Below are 14,546 nucleotides of genomic sequence, written 5' to 3' on the forward strand. Positions count from 1 at the left end.
CATCTGAATATAAGCAGACGTTCTGGCTTTTTGCTCTCTCTGGATCCTGTGGCTGCCTCCTGTCGTCTCATCTCTGGTTCTTGGGACTTGAGCTGTCAGCTTATGTGCCAAACTTGGGATTTGTCGATCTTCACAGCCTGTGTGCAGAGCCCTACTCTGACCTGCCGATCTTGGGTTCACCAGCTGCTGCAGCTGCGTGAATCAGGAGAAGCCTTGTTGTCTTGCCTGCTGGTCAGAACTCGTCAACCTTCACAGCCTGTGAGTGGGAGACCTGCCAATTTTGGGCTCGCCGACTTCTGTTGCTGTGTGACTTCGCAGAAGCCTCTACCCTGATCCATGGACTTGGGATGTTCTAGCCTCTACAATCCTGTGAGCTGTTTCCTTGATATAAATCTCTCTATATATATGTATATATATATTTATATGCTTTACTGGTTTTGCTTCTCTAGAGAACCCAGCCTAATAAAGGTGCTCTTAAAAATTAATGATGTTAGACTTCACCTCTTCACCTTTGGATTTAATTGGTTTGAGACGGAGCTCAGAAATAACATATCTTGCTTTAGGTCATGCAACTAATAACTGGTAGAACCTGCATTCAAACATAGGTTACTCTGACTCCAGAACCCAAGCTCTTAACCCAGGATTCTCATCCCTGGTTGTGGATCAGGATGACCTGTGAATATTAAAAAATACATATATGGGGAGATTATGATGGGCATGGAGTAAGAGATATCTATACTACTGAAATACATAAAGAACTCCTTGGGTGACTCTGGTGGGCAACTAGAGTTGAAAACATGGCCTTAACTATGATGTGATATTGCATGTCTGGTGCAACAAACGCATGGCTGCTTCTTTATTAATTAATGGAAAGCTGTTTGTGGGCAGGGGAGCATGTCGGAGAATATTGGGAGAAGAGAGAATAACAGTAACAATATTGTGGTGTTGAATATTGAATGAAAATGGAATATGTAATTCTTTAAGTAATCTACATTTATAGAGCATTATTTGAGATAAACTCCCATTAAGCTATATCTGTACAAGCCTAATTTGGCACAGTGCAATTCTGGTCACTTAATAGGAACTCCACATATGGAAGTAGGTGTCCATATTGAAAGGAAATAAGACTGTGACCTGAAAGGTTTCAGTGTAAAGGTTTGCGGATGCTCTGAATGCAAGAGCTGACAAGGCTGTCCAGAGTGTTTCCGCTTATTTGAACTTTTACAGAGGCAAGTTTGTTGTTGGTACATGTCATTGGTGCCATTTAATTATTAATATTTTTAAGCTGATGTCTTGGAAGCACAACCATTATCCTATTTTGGCTTCAGATTCAACTCTGGTTATTGACAAATGGTGGGATGAGAGCAGTGATTGACTTTCCTGCAATAGAGAGGCTCTAAGAGTCTAATGTCTCCAAGGGCCCTGTAAAAAATACAGTTATATAATTTGTTGAGATGAGTTAAGTGGTAATCATCCTGATGTTTGACATTTACAAATTCTTCTCATAGTACTAGACATTTAACTTAAGCACACATTTGACACTGAAGAAGCACTGTTCTATGTAATGTCCTCAAAACTTGCCAGTGGGTAGGGAGGGTAGTTTTTTTCCTTAAATTAAGCAAACAGCCTTAGATTTACCAAAGTCATTATAGAATGCAGGAAAACGAATTCACTGGAGAGATGAAGCCCAAGCGTCTGAAATGATACTTTGATCTTCTAATAGGAAGCAGAATGGCAGGGTTTGTTGTGGAGACAGACACCTCGTTTAGCAATGACAGCAAGTGTAACAGCCGATATACGAAATCTTGTTGCAGACAACCAGGATGGCTAAAACATGGCATGGTCACAACTTCCAGAGCTGCAGGAAAGGCTGTGTCAATATAAAATAGCACTAATATTCCATCAAGTTAATTATACTGGCTTCTTCATTTAGAAAAAACCCCTAAACTGACAGGGGGGCAATGCTGTCTTTGCCTTTCCTTTTGTATAGTAGCTAACAAGTAGTTTTGACATGGGGCACATTCTATCTCTATTTATTAAGTAATTAAATGAGGTATTTGAATATTGCTAATTATAACCAGGGAATGTCTAGGTGGTGCAAATGGTTAATGCCCTCAGCTACTAACTGAAAAGTTGGAAGTTCGGGTCCGTCCAGAGGTGCCTCAGAAGAAAGGCCTGGTGATGTATTTCGGAAAATTCAGCCATTTAAAACCCTATAGAACTCAGTTCTGCTCTGACACACATAGGGTTGCCATGAATCTGAGTGGACTTGACAGCAACTGATTTTTTAAAATTATAGACACCTGTCTTAGAGCTGTCCTGTATGTATAACTGTCCAGATATGTAATCTGCTGTAGTTCAGTAAGAAAAGTAAAACAGTGAAGCAGGGAAGTAGGATACAGTTGAAATTTTATGACTGAGAACTTTATATATATTCTACATTCAGATCAAATTTGCAAGGATAAACTTAAACACAAAAAGGTTAGTAAAATATTAAGAACAATCAAATATTTAAAATCTGCTACAAGTGAGAAGGGCTGAAAATATAATTTAAGAACAGGGCTAAAAATATAATTTAAGAACAGAATAATGAATATTTCAATAACAAGTTGCAGTTTAAGGAATACATTGCTTATTAGCAGCATCTTACCTTGATTACTTTTTCCACTGAGGGGCAAAGAAAGCATTTAATCATTGCTTATTAAAATGTAAGACATGTTTTAGTTTTGTTCAGACTGCAAGTTCCGACTTTCAAGTGGAAGCTCTGCAGGTTACTGACGTGTGTTGACCTTGAGCCTTGATTGTTCTGCAGTCTAACAGTGTGTGCTGAGACCTTCGTTCACGTGCAGGGGATGATTACAGCTGAGAACTGGTCACTTATGTTCTCCTCCTTTGTGCCTCCTCTCCTTCTGCTTCTACCTCTCCTACCACCATTGCCACTGCTTGTGTTCCTCTCTAGCTCTTGCTCTGTGTAGCAAATTGTCAAATTTTACAAAAAATGTTACAGGTGAGAACATCAGGGAAGCAGTAATTGTAGAATACAAGACCAGAGTTTAAAATGTAAAATGCCTTTAAAGTGATTTATTTACTAAGAGCTGTATTGCTAGAAGAAAGGAGGGCAGCACTCAATAACCAAAAGTTGGAGGACTACCAACTTCAAGCATCAGGGCCGGGAAAAATGGACGAATGGAAATGGGGAACCTGGGGTGGAGAGGAGGAGTGTGTTGATATATCTCAGGGCTGGCAACCAATGTCACAAGACAATTCGTGTATTAATTGTTTAATGAGAAAACTTAACTTACTCTGTGAACTTTGACCTAAAGAACAAAAAATATATATATGTCTGTATAGGGCTTTTGAATGTACACACATATCATCAGTCAGAACAAGGCCAGGGGCCGACTGCAGAACAGACCATCAATTGCTCATATGTAAGTTCAGCTTGAAGCTGAAGAAAATTAGAACAAGTCCACGAGAGCCAAAGTACGACCTTGAGTATATCCCACCTGAATTTAGAGACAATCCCAAGAATAGATTTGATGCATTGAACACTAATGACCAAAGACCAGACCAAGTTGTGGGATGACATCAAGAACATCATACATGAAGAATGCAAAAAGTCACTAATAAGGCAGGAAAGAAAGAAAAGACCAAAATGGATGTCAGAGAGACTCTGAAACTTTCTCTTGAACGTGGAGTAGCTAAAGCAAACAGAAGAAATCTTGAAGTGAAAGAGCTGAACAGATTTCAGTGGATAGCTTGAGAAGACAAACATTATAGAGAAATGTGCAAAGACCTAGAGTTAGAAAACCAAAAGGGAAGAACATGCTCATTACTTCTCAAACTGAAAGAATGGAAGAAAAAATTCAAGCCTTGAGTTGCAATATTGAAGGATTCTATGGGCAAAACATTGAATGACGCAGGAAGCATCAAAAGAAGATGGAAACAATGCACAGTAACTGTACCAGAAAAAATTGGTCCATGTTCATCCATTTCAGGAGGTATCATATGATGAAGAACTGATGGTATTGAAGGAAGAAGTCCAAGTTGCACTGAAGGCATTGGTGAAAAACAAGCCTTCAGGACTTGATGGAATACCACTTGAGATGTTTCAACAAATGGATGTAATGCTGGAAGTGCTTATTTGTCTATGCCAAGAAATTTGTAAGACAGCTTGCTACCTGGCCAGCTGATTGGAAGAAATCCATATACCCATTCCAAAGAAAGGTGACTCAACGAAATGCAGAAATTATCAAACAGTATCATTAATATCACACACAAGTCAAATTTTACTGAAAATAATTCAAAAATGGTTGCAGCACTACATCCGCGGGTAACTTCCAGAAATTCACGCTGGATTCAGAAGAGGATGTTGAATGAGGGATATCATTGTTGATGTGAGATGGATCTTGGGTGAAAGCAGAGAGTACTAGAAAGATGTTTCACAGTATTTTATTGACTATGCAAAAGCATTAGACTGTGTGGATCCTGACAAATTATGGATAACATTGCAAAGAATGGGAATTCCAGAACACTTAATTGTGCTCATGAGGAACCTCCACATAGACCAAAAGGCAGTCATTTGAACAGATCAAGGGAATACTAAGCCCGTTGCCATCGCTGAGTCAATTCTAACTCACAGCGACCCTATAGGACAGAGTAGAATTGCACCATATGGTTTCGAAGGAGTGGCTGGTGAATGTGAATTGTTGACCTTTTGATTAGCAGTTAAGCTCTTAACCACTGCACCACCAGGACTCCAAGGGGATACTGCTTGTTTTCAAATCAGGAAAGGGATGTGTCAGTGTTGTATCCTTTCACCAGACTTATTCAATCTGTATGTTGAACAAACAATCTGAGGAGCTGAACCATATGAAGAAGAATGTGGCCTCAGGATTGGAGGAAGACTAATTAACAACTTGTGATATGTAGATGACACAACCTTGCTTGTTGGAAGTGAAGAGGACTTGAAGCACTTACTGATCAAGATCAAAGACTGAGCCTTCAGTATGGATTATACCTCAACATAAAGAAAACAGAAATCCTCACAACTGGACCAATAAGCAACATAATGATAAATGGAGAAAATATTGAAGTTCTCAAAGATTTCATTTTACTTGAATCTGCAATCAATGCTCATGGAAGCAGCAGTCAAGAAATCAGATGACATATTGCATTGGACAAATCTCCTGCAGAAGACCTCTTTAAAGTACTAAAAAGCAAAGATGTCACTTTGAGTACTAAGTTGTGCCTGACCCAAGCCGTGGTATTTTCAATCTCCTCATATGCATACGAAAGCTGGACAATGAGTAAAGAAGACAAAAGAATTGGTGTCTTTGAATTATGGTCCTGATGAAGAATATTGAATATACCATGGACTGCCAGAAGAACAAATAAATCTGTCTTGTTGGGAGTATAGCCAGACTGCTCCTTTGAAGCGAGTACGGTAAGACTTCATCTCATGTACTTTGGACATGTTCTCCGGAGGGACCAGTCCTTGGAAAAGGACATTTTGCTTGGTAAAGTAGAGGGTCAGCAAAAAAGAGGAAGACCCTCAACAAGATGGATTGACACAGTGGCTGCAACAATGGGCTCAAACATAGCAACGCTTATGAAGATGGCGCAGGACTGGGCAGCATTTCCTTCTGTTGTACGTAGTGTCACTCTGAGTCAGAACTGACTCAACGGCACCTAATAACAACAACAATGTATTCATACGTTTGTTGTTGTTAGTTGCTGTCAAGTCGATTCTGTAAAATGCCTTTAAAATAATTTATTTACTAAGAGCTGTATTGCTAGAAGGAGGGCAGCGCTCTGTAACTAGAAACTGGATGATTACCTACTGACTCATGTGACTCATGGCTACCTCATATGTGCAGACTCATGCAACCCCATGTATGCAAAGTAGAACTGCTCCATAGAGTTTTCAAGCCTGTGACCTTTCTGGAGAAGATCTCCAGGTCTGTCTTCCAAGGCACTTCTGGGTAGGGTTTGAACTGCCAACTTAACCGTCTGCGCCACCCAGGGACTCATATATCATATTATTTAACCTATTGAATCTTGTACATGCTCTTACTATTACATGACTGAGAAGAAGGCAGTATGGTGCATGGGTTATAGGGCAAGATAGTTTGAATCTTGACTCTGTACATAGCTACATAGCTTCATGTATACACCCACACTCCTAGAACCCTTCTGAGAATTGGTCTCTGACCAACAGGAGAGGAGCTGCCTCTGACACTCAGTAGGGAAGAGAAGGCCTAGTGACACTCAGGAAGGATGTTTGGCATTTACAAATTTAATGCATTTGTGTATATACAAATGTATTTTTATATAATAAATATATTTGATATAATACTTGAAAGAGGTCACCATGTGTGCCCATTACAATGTTAAGGATTGATTTTTAAGACTTCTGCTTTCTTTCTCTAACTATGGACATGTAGTGCTACATTCTTAAGGAGGGGTGGATATCTTATCACGGGTCACATTTAAGCAGTGCCCTCTAAGCACTAGACCCTGTATTATACCAAAGGCTTTATATACAGCATCCTCACAAACATTTCCTGGAGAGATACAGCATTGGTCTTATTTGAAATGAGGAATGCAAGGCACAGATTAGTTAATTCATTTTCCCAGGATCATGTAGCTCTATACAGAGCCGTGATTCATGCACCGCACTGCCTCCTCAGTCTTACAATACTGATGTGGGTAAAGGTACTAAGAGCATTTACAAGACTTGGTTGGTTAAATAATTTCCACAGTGGTTCCCAAACTTGGCTACATACCAGAATCACTTGGGAAGCTTCTTTAAATATATAGATTTCCAAGGAATACCCTTAGAGTCTGATTAAGGAGGTCAGAGGTGTGGCTTGGGAGTTGTTGTCATAATTACTGCCAGATTTTTCCAGTGCAGACTGTCCATAGATAAGCATTTGAGAACCACTGGATTAGATAATAAGGGTAAGTAAGCAAAGTGTATTTAGGCAAGAGGGGGATATATTCTCTGAAAATACAATATTCAAATGTTACAGAGGCATTAGGTATATCAAATGAGTAACACTGTAAATGAATAACACTAAAGTATGTTACAAGTTGGTAAACGGTAACCAGAATGCATGTGTAAAGTGCTTTTATGGAGATGGGCAAGAGAATCACACGAATATGACACAGGAGAAGGACTACCTGTATTTGTGGAAGTCAGAGAAGGCTTCTCAGAAGAAATAACATTCAAGTGGAACTTTGAATTGTCTTAAAAAGAAGAAAAGAGGAGGAATCGCATTCCAAGCAGAGGAGGCTGAATTCAAAGGCTGTGAAGGAGGAAAGCATACAGATATTTGGACAGCAGCTTGAAGTTGCAATGTGGTTGGCCTTGTGTTACCGAGGCAGAAAGTGAGACTGTGTAGTGGATACCAGGCAACCACTGGCACATATCAACAAGGCAGTGCAGGATAAGGGCTGCATTTAGAACAGATAACTGTGGCCGAGTGTTGGGATGCCTTAAAGGAGGTGAGATTGGAGGTAGGGAGACCAGTCAGGATGCTAAGTAATAGGATATTAGGATGAGACCTGACCTAAGGCAGTGGGAATGAGTGTATAAAGAAGGGAAGGGATTAAAGAAATACATTTGAGAGAAAATCAGCAGAAATTGATGACTAATTTGATGGCAGGGGTAAGAAAAGTCGAAAGAGGCAGGGGTGAGCCTAGAATTTCTAGAGTGGTACGGAATCGACAGTAGTTCATCTTTCTGGGGAAAATCTGTGTTGTTGCTGGACATGCTGAGTCTGATCTTAGATTTTCTTTTTATTTTATTGACAGAGTTCATTATTTTAAATAAAAAATAATTGATAAAAATTCAAATGCAAAGATAAATTTATCATTGAAATAATTATAATATCTATAGAAAGAAAGATTTTCACTGGCTAATTCTTTTCAGAAGTAGACTGCTGGGGCCTTCTTCCTAGTCTGTCTTAGTCTGGAAGCTCAGCTGAAACCTGTCCACCATGGGTGACCCTGCTGGTATTTGAGTACCGGTGGTATAGCTTTCTGCATCACAGCAACACACAAGCCCCCACAGTATGACGAGCTTTTGAACGTTCAGTAGCTAAAGGGAAAGGAAGAAAACGTAGTCAAAGAGCTGAACAGAAGATTTCAAAGGGCAGCTCGAGAAGACAAAGTATTATAATGACACATGCAAAGACGTGGAGATAGAAAGCCAAAAGGGAAGAACACTCTCGGCATTTCACCGGCTGAAAGAACTGAATTAAAAATTCAAGCCTCGAGTTGCAATTTTGAAAGATTCTATGGGGAAAATATTAAATGACGTAGGAAGCATCAAAAGAAGATGGAAGGAATACACAGAGTCACTGTACCAAAAAGAATTGATTGATGTTCAACCATTTCAGGAGGTAGCATACTATCAGGAACCAATGGTACTGAAGGAAGAAGTCCAAGCTACACTAAAGGCACTGGTGAAAAACAAGTCTCCAGGAATTGATGGAATACCAGTTGAGATGTTTCAACAAACAGATGTAGCACTGAAAGTGCTCACTCATCTATGCCAAGAAATTTGGAAGACAGCTGCCTGGCCAGCCAACTGGAAGAGATCCATATTTATGCCTATTCCCAAGAAAGGTGATCTAACTGAATGTGGAAATTATTGAACAATATCATTAATACCACACACAAGTAAAATTTTGTTGAAGATCATTCAAAAGCAGCTGCAGCAGTATATCGACAGGGAACTGCCAGAAATTCAAGCCAGATTCTGAAGAGGGCGTGGAACCAGGGATATCATTGCTGATGTCAGATGGATCCTGGGTGAAAGCACAGAATACCAGAAAGATGTTGTCTTAGTCATCTAGTGCTGTTGTAACAGAAATACCGCAAGTGGATGGCTTTAACAAAGAGAAGTTTATTTCCTTACAGTAAAGTAGGCCAAAATTCCAAATTCAGGGCATTGGCTCCTGGGGAAGGCTTTCTCCCTCTGTTGGCCTTCTCATCAGTCTTCCCCTGGACTAGTAGCTTCTCTGCACAGGAACCCTGGGTCCAGAGGATGCGCTCTGCTCCTGGCACTACTTTTTTGGTGGTATGAGGTCCCCCATTGTCTGCTTGCTTCCCTTTCCTTTTATCTTGTGTAAGATAAAAGTTAGTGCAGGCCACACCCTAGGGAAACTCTCTTTACAATGAATCAGTGATGTGACCTTAGTAAGGGTGTTATAGAATCCCACCCTAATCTTCTTTAACATAAAATTACAATCACAAAATGGAGGACAACCACACAATACTGGGAATCATGGCCCAGCCAAATTGATATACATGTTTTTGGGGAACATAATTCAATCCATGACAGATATTTACATGTTTTTTATTGACTATGAAAAGGCAGTTGACTGTGTGGGTCATAACAAATTATGGATAACATTGTGAAGAATGCGAATTCCAGAACACTTACTTGTGCTCATGAGGAACCTGTACATAGATCAACAGACAGTCGTTTGAACAGAACAAGGGGATACTGCGTGGGTTAAGTCAGGAAAAGTGTACGTCAGAGTTGTATCCTTTCACCATACCTATTCAGTCTGTATGCTGAGCAAATAGTCTAAGAAGCTGGACTGTATGAAGAAGAACGGGGCATCAGGATTGGAGGAAGACTCATTAACAACCTCTGTTATGCAGATGACACAATCTTGCTCGCTGAAAGTGAAGAGGACTTGAAGCACTTACTGATGAAGATCAAAGACCGCAGCCTTCAGTATGGATTATACCTCAACAGAAAGAAAACAAAAATCCTCACACCTGGACCAATAAGCAACAGTATGTTAAACAGAGAAAAGATTGACACTGTCAAGGATTTCATTTTACTTGGATCCACAATCAGTACCTGTGGGAGCAGCAGTCAGGAAATCAAAAGACACATTGCATTGGGCAAATCTGCTGCAAAAGACCTCTTAAAAGTGTTGAAGAGCAAAGATATTACTTTAAGGTCTAAGATGCACTTGACCCAAGCCATGGTATTTTCAGTCGCTTCATATACATAAGAAAGCGGGACAATGAATAAGGAAGACTGAAGAAGAGTTGACGTCTTTAAATTGTGGTGTTGGAGAAGAATATTGAATATACCACGGACTGCCAAAAGAATGAACAAATCTGTGCTGGAAGAAGTGCGACCAGAATGCTCCTTGGAAGCAAGGATGGCAAGACTACATCTCACATACTTTGGACATGTTGTCAGGAGGGATCAATTCCTGGAGAAGGACATCATGCTTGGTAAAGTAGAGGGTCACCACAAAGCAGAAGACCCTCAATGAGATGGATTGACACAGTGGCTGCAACAATGAGCTCAAGCATAACAACAATTGTGAGGATGGCACAGGACAGGACAGTGTTTCGTTCTGTTGTAGATAGGGTAGTTATGAGTCGAAATCAGCTAGATGACATCTGACAACAACAACATAGAAAGAAAACGTATTTCTGTATCATTTCATGCAAGCTTAATTGGGACTGATGGAAACCTTGAGCTTTCAGTATTCACATTTGGAAAACGCATGGGTATCTTTAAACAGTTTTTTAAAAAAATGTTTTCTGATAGACTAATATCGCACAGGCTCCATTAGTTTCAATGTTTAAATTTAAATCTCTTAACGTGTAAATCTTTTCTGTAGTTGCTTTTCAGTAATAAAGTGGGTGATGGAATTTTTAAGAAAACATATTATGGTTCTGCAATAGATGAATTTTTCCACTGGGGTTTATATAATGACTTTGGAGAAAACTAAAACAATGTATAAAATAAAACCCTGTGGAAAAAAAACAATTATAAAGAATTCCCACCTGAAATGATGGAATGCCTATAGTTGTAGAATTCAGTATTTTGTTTCACTATCTATTTAGTAGCTGAAGGACCCTTTTAGGGACCAGAAGTTTGATTTTAAAGCATTTTATTCTAGGGTGCTAAGAGCTCCAGTGGTGAAGAGCAGTGACCTTTTCCACATATGGGGAGAGAAACATCCAAAAGAATGGTGTCCTGGACCTAAGACTCACTCAAGTGAACCCAGAAAGCAAAGATCCTTCCTATCACTGGGTAGAGGATCTCAAGAGATAGGGATCACATAGTGGACCGCTGGACCAAGAATCAAGGAGTCTTAAAATACGAAACCTTTGGCTGGGTATGTTAAATTGTGATAGAGTTGGGTTTGGGTCCCTGCTGTGCTACTTTCTGGCTGCATGTTCTTAGGCTAGTAACATAACCCTTCTCAGCCCCATTTTCCTCCTCTGTAAGCTACTCATTGCCATCGAGTGGCCTTCTGACTCATGGTAACCCCTTGTGTTACAAAGCAGAATTGTTTCATAGGGTTTTCTTGACTCTGCTTTATGGAAGCAGATTGTCAGGCCTTTCTTTTGTGGCTCTGCTGGGTGGGTTTGAACTGCCAACCTTTAGGTTAGTGTTGTTTTATTAGTTGCTATTGAATAGGAGCTGACTCAGTGACAGCTAACAACAAATGAAATCTCACTTCGCCTCCCAGTGCTGAATTGCATGATATATTTGGATAAATAAGAAACCATCCTAGTTTTTACTCCTTTATTTAGATCTTGAACAAACAACAACAAAAAAACCATTGCTGTGGAGTCGATTCTAGCTCATAGCGACCCATAAGGCAGAGTGGAACTGCCCCATAGGGTTTCCAAGGAGTGGCTAGTGGATTTGAACTGCCAACCTTTTGGTTAGCAGTTTACATTTGTAAAATGAGTTATTTGCATTTTTTAACAAAGCTAGTGATCCTCAGCTCTATGGTACACATAAAAGCTGGTATGCCACCATGGGGTTTAGCTACTAGTATTAACCATAGCCTTTGATGTGGTATTCTGCCTATGGAAAACCAACTTTGCAAACAAGTTGTCTTATATTATGAGTGTTCTAAATATACCTCTAAATATACTTCTAAACACCCTCAACAAGATAGATTGACACAATGACTGCAATAATGGGCTCAAACAGCAACAATTATGAGGATGGCGCAGGACCAGGCAGTGCTTTGTTCTGTTGTCCATGGGGCTATTATGAGTTGGAATCAACTTGACCGCACCTAACAACAGCAACAACCATCTATACAGAAGCAGATTGCCAGGCCTTTCTTCCATTGCCAGGATGGGTTTGAACTGCCAGGTAGCCTCACGTCTACAGTTTGCTAGCTTGCTCTTGGTGGAGGCACCTCTCATCAGACTTGGAGGAGTTTTTCTTGACCATACCATTGTTGACAGATTCCTAATGACAGCTTCCCAACAGCATCTGAGCGCACACCAGCCATGCCTATAGATCTTTCACCAACAGGTGTTACTGAGCAGGTTCTAATATACCAGTCAGTAAATTGGCTGCGTTCTACATCCTCACAAAGCAACTGTGCAGAGCAAGGCAAGGGACAGAACCTTTCTAAGTAGCCATCTTATCACTGAGAAAAGAGAATAATAGCATTGACCTCTCAGGGCTGTAGCCAGGTTTAAATGAAACAATGAATTTATATCACTTGGCATGGCCCCTGTCATATAGTAAACAAACTCAATAAATGAGAGTTCTCTTCCCCTTTCCTTGCAGTAACTCACCTTGGTAGGTTTAGAAGGCACTAAGGAATGCCTCTATAACTTTAGGACCGAGGGCTCCTGGATCTTCAGCCTCATCTTTTTCTCCTGCCTGTAATGTCTTTCACAGTTGAGTTATAGAATGAATCTAGAGAGGACTATTGCTTCTGTTCCATGCTGCCCACCCAGAGCTCACTGGAGACATGGGAACATTTGATGCCAACAATCACCCATTATCCTTCCCCCCGTTGCTGTTTTCTTCAAGTTTCTTGCTGACTTTGTTTTTGCTAACAAGGAACAAAGAAAAGGCCAGTGGAACTGGGAACAGTGGATCTAAGCTAGTTTCTTTCCTTAATGATCTGTGCTCTTTCCTAATGCACAGTTATTGCTTGGGAGGGAAAAAAAGCAAGTGTTGTTGTTGTTAGGGGCCATTGAGTCAGTTCTGACGCAGCAACCCTGTGTACAACCGAACAAAATGCTGCCAGGTCCTGCGCCATTCTCACAATCATTGCTATGTTTGAGCCCATTGTTGCAGCTACTGTGTCAGTCCATCTCGTTGAGAGCACGTCCTCGTTTTTGCTGATCCTCTGCTTTACAAAGCATGATGTCCTAGGTCTCCATGGACTGGTCTCTCCTGATAACATGTCCAAAGTACATGAGACGTAGTCTCACCATCCTTGCTTCTAAGGAGAATTCTGGCTATATTTCCTCCAAGACAGTTTTGTTTGTTCTTCTGGCAATCCATGGTATATTCAATATTCTTCATCAACACCATAATTCAAAGGCATCAATTCTTCTTTGGTCTTCCTTATTCATTGTCCAGCTTTCGCACGCATATAAGATGATTGAAAATACCATGGCTTGGGTCAGGGGCACCTTAGTCCTCTAAGTGACATCTTTACTTTTTGACACTTTAAAGAGGTCTTTTGTGGCATATTTGCTCATTCAATACCTTGTTTGATTTCTTGACTGCTGCTTCCAGGGGCATTGAAAAAAAGCAAGTACTAAGGTAAAACGCCGAAGTGATAATTTTGTGAGACCACATGCATATTTATTTTAGTTATTATAAAAATGTAAATAGCAAACCAGTGTGGATTGCTTCTGGTGCATTCTGAATCTTTGAAGTAACGGGTATATTTTTATGTAAATGTTTTATTTTTTCCCATGATTTCAAGAGTGAATGAGTATTATCAAACACAACCACCAATACAGTCAAAAAGAGAGCATGACTCAAGGAGAAGAGCAGATTGAGAATTGGGAATTATGGGTTGCGTTTAGTCTAACTATTGATTTAACCTCTGAGCAAGTTACTTAACCTCTTGTTCTCAGGCAGTCTTCCCTACCTCTTATATAATAGGTCTTACTAACAGATGTTTTAACAACAACATTAAAAAAATTTTGGCAAGATGATTGACTGACTCCAAATTGATTGGCTGTGTCCACAAGCACAGCTCAGAACCATCAGGACTTAAAAGCAGTGACGTGACAGGACTAAGAGCTCATGTTGGCATTTTCCCACTTTTTGTATAAAAGCCGTTCTTATTTGTAATACATTATGCTTCTCCCTCCAAACACCACAAGAGACAGGAGTGATTCTGTATGCTTTGTTATGACATGTCCTTTCTTCATAAGCCAAAGGCAAACAATAAAAATAATCACTTAATGAGTCCCTTCTGCATGCCAGGTGCTCTTCAATAGCTTCACATTTAATAGTCCATTCCAGCCTCAAAAAACCTTATGAAGTGGGTGCAGTTGAGGAAACTGAGGTACAGAGACGTTAAATATCTTGTCCAACGTCCACAGCTAGGAAGAGGCAGAGCTAGGATTTGAAACAAGGAAGTCTGATCCTAGAATCTATGTACTTATCCACTACACTGTATTGCCTCTCTAAAAAGTAGAATGACCTTCAACAGGAAGCCACACAACAAAGTCACACCACAAAGTCACCTTCCTAACAAGTGACCAGGGCCACA

The sequence above is a fragment of the Trichechus manatus genome, unplaced genomic scaffold (genome assembly GCF_000243295.1).
Source record: "Trichechus manatus latirostris isolate Lorelei unplaced genomic scaffold, TriManLat1.0 scaffold00025, whole genome shotgun sequence".
Lineage (NCBI taxonomy): Eukaryota > Metazoa > Chordata > Mammalia > Sirenia > Trichechidae > Trichechus > Trichechus manatus.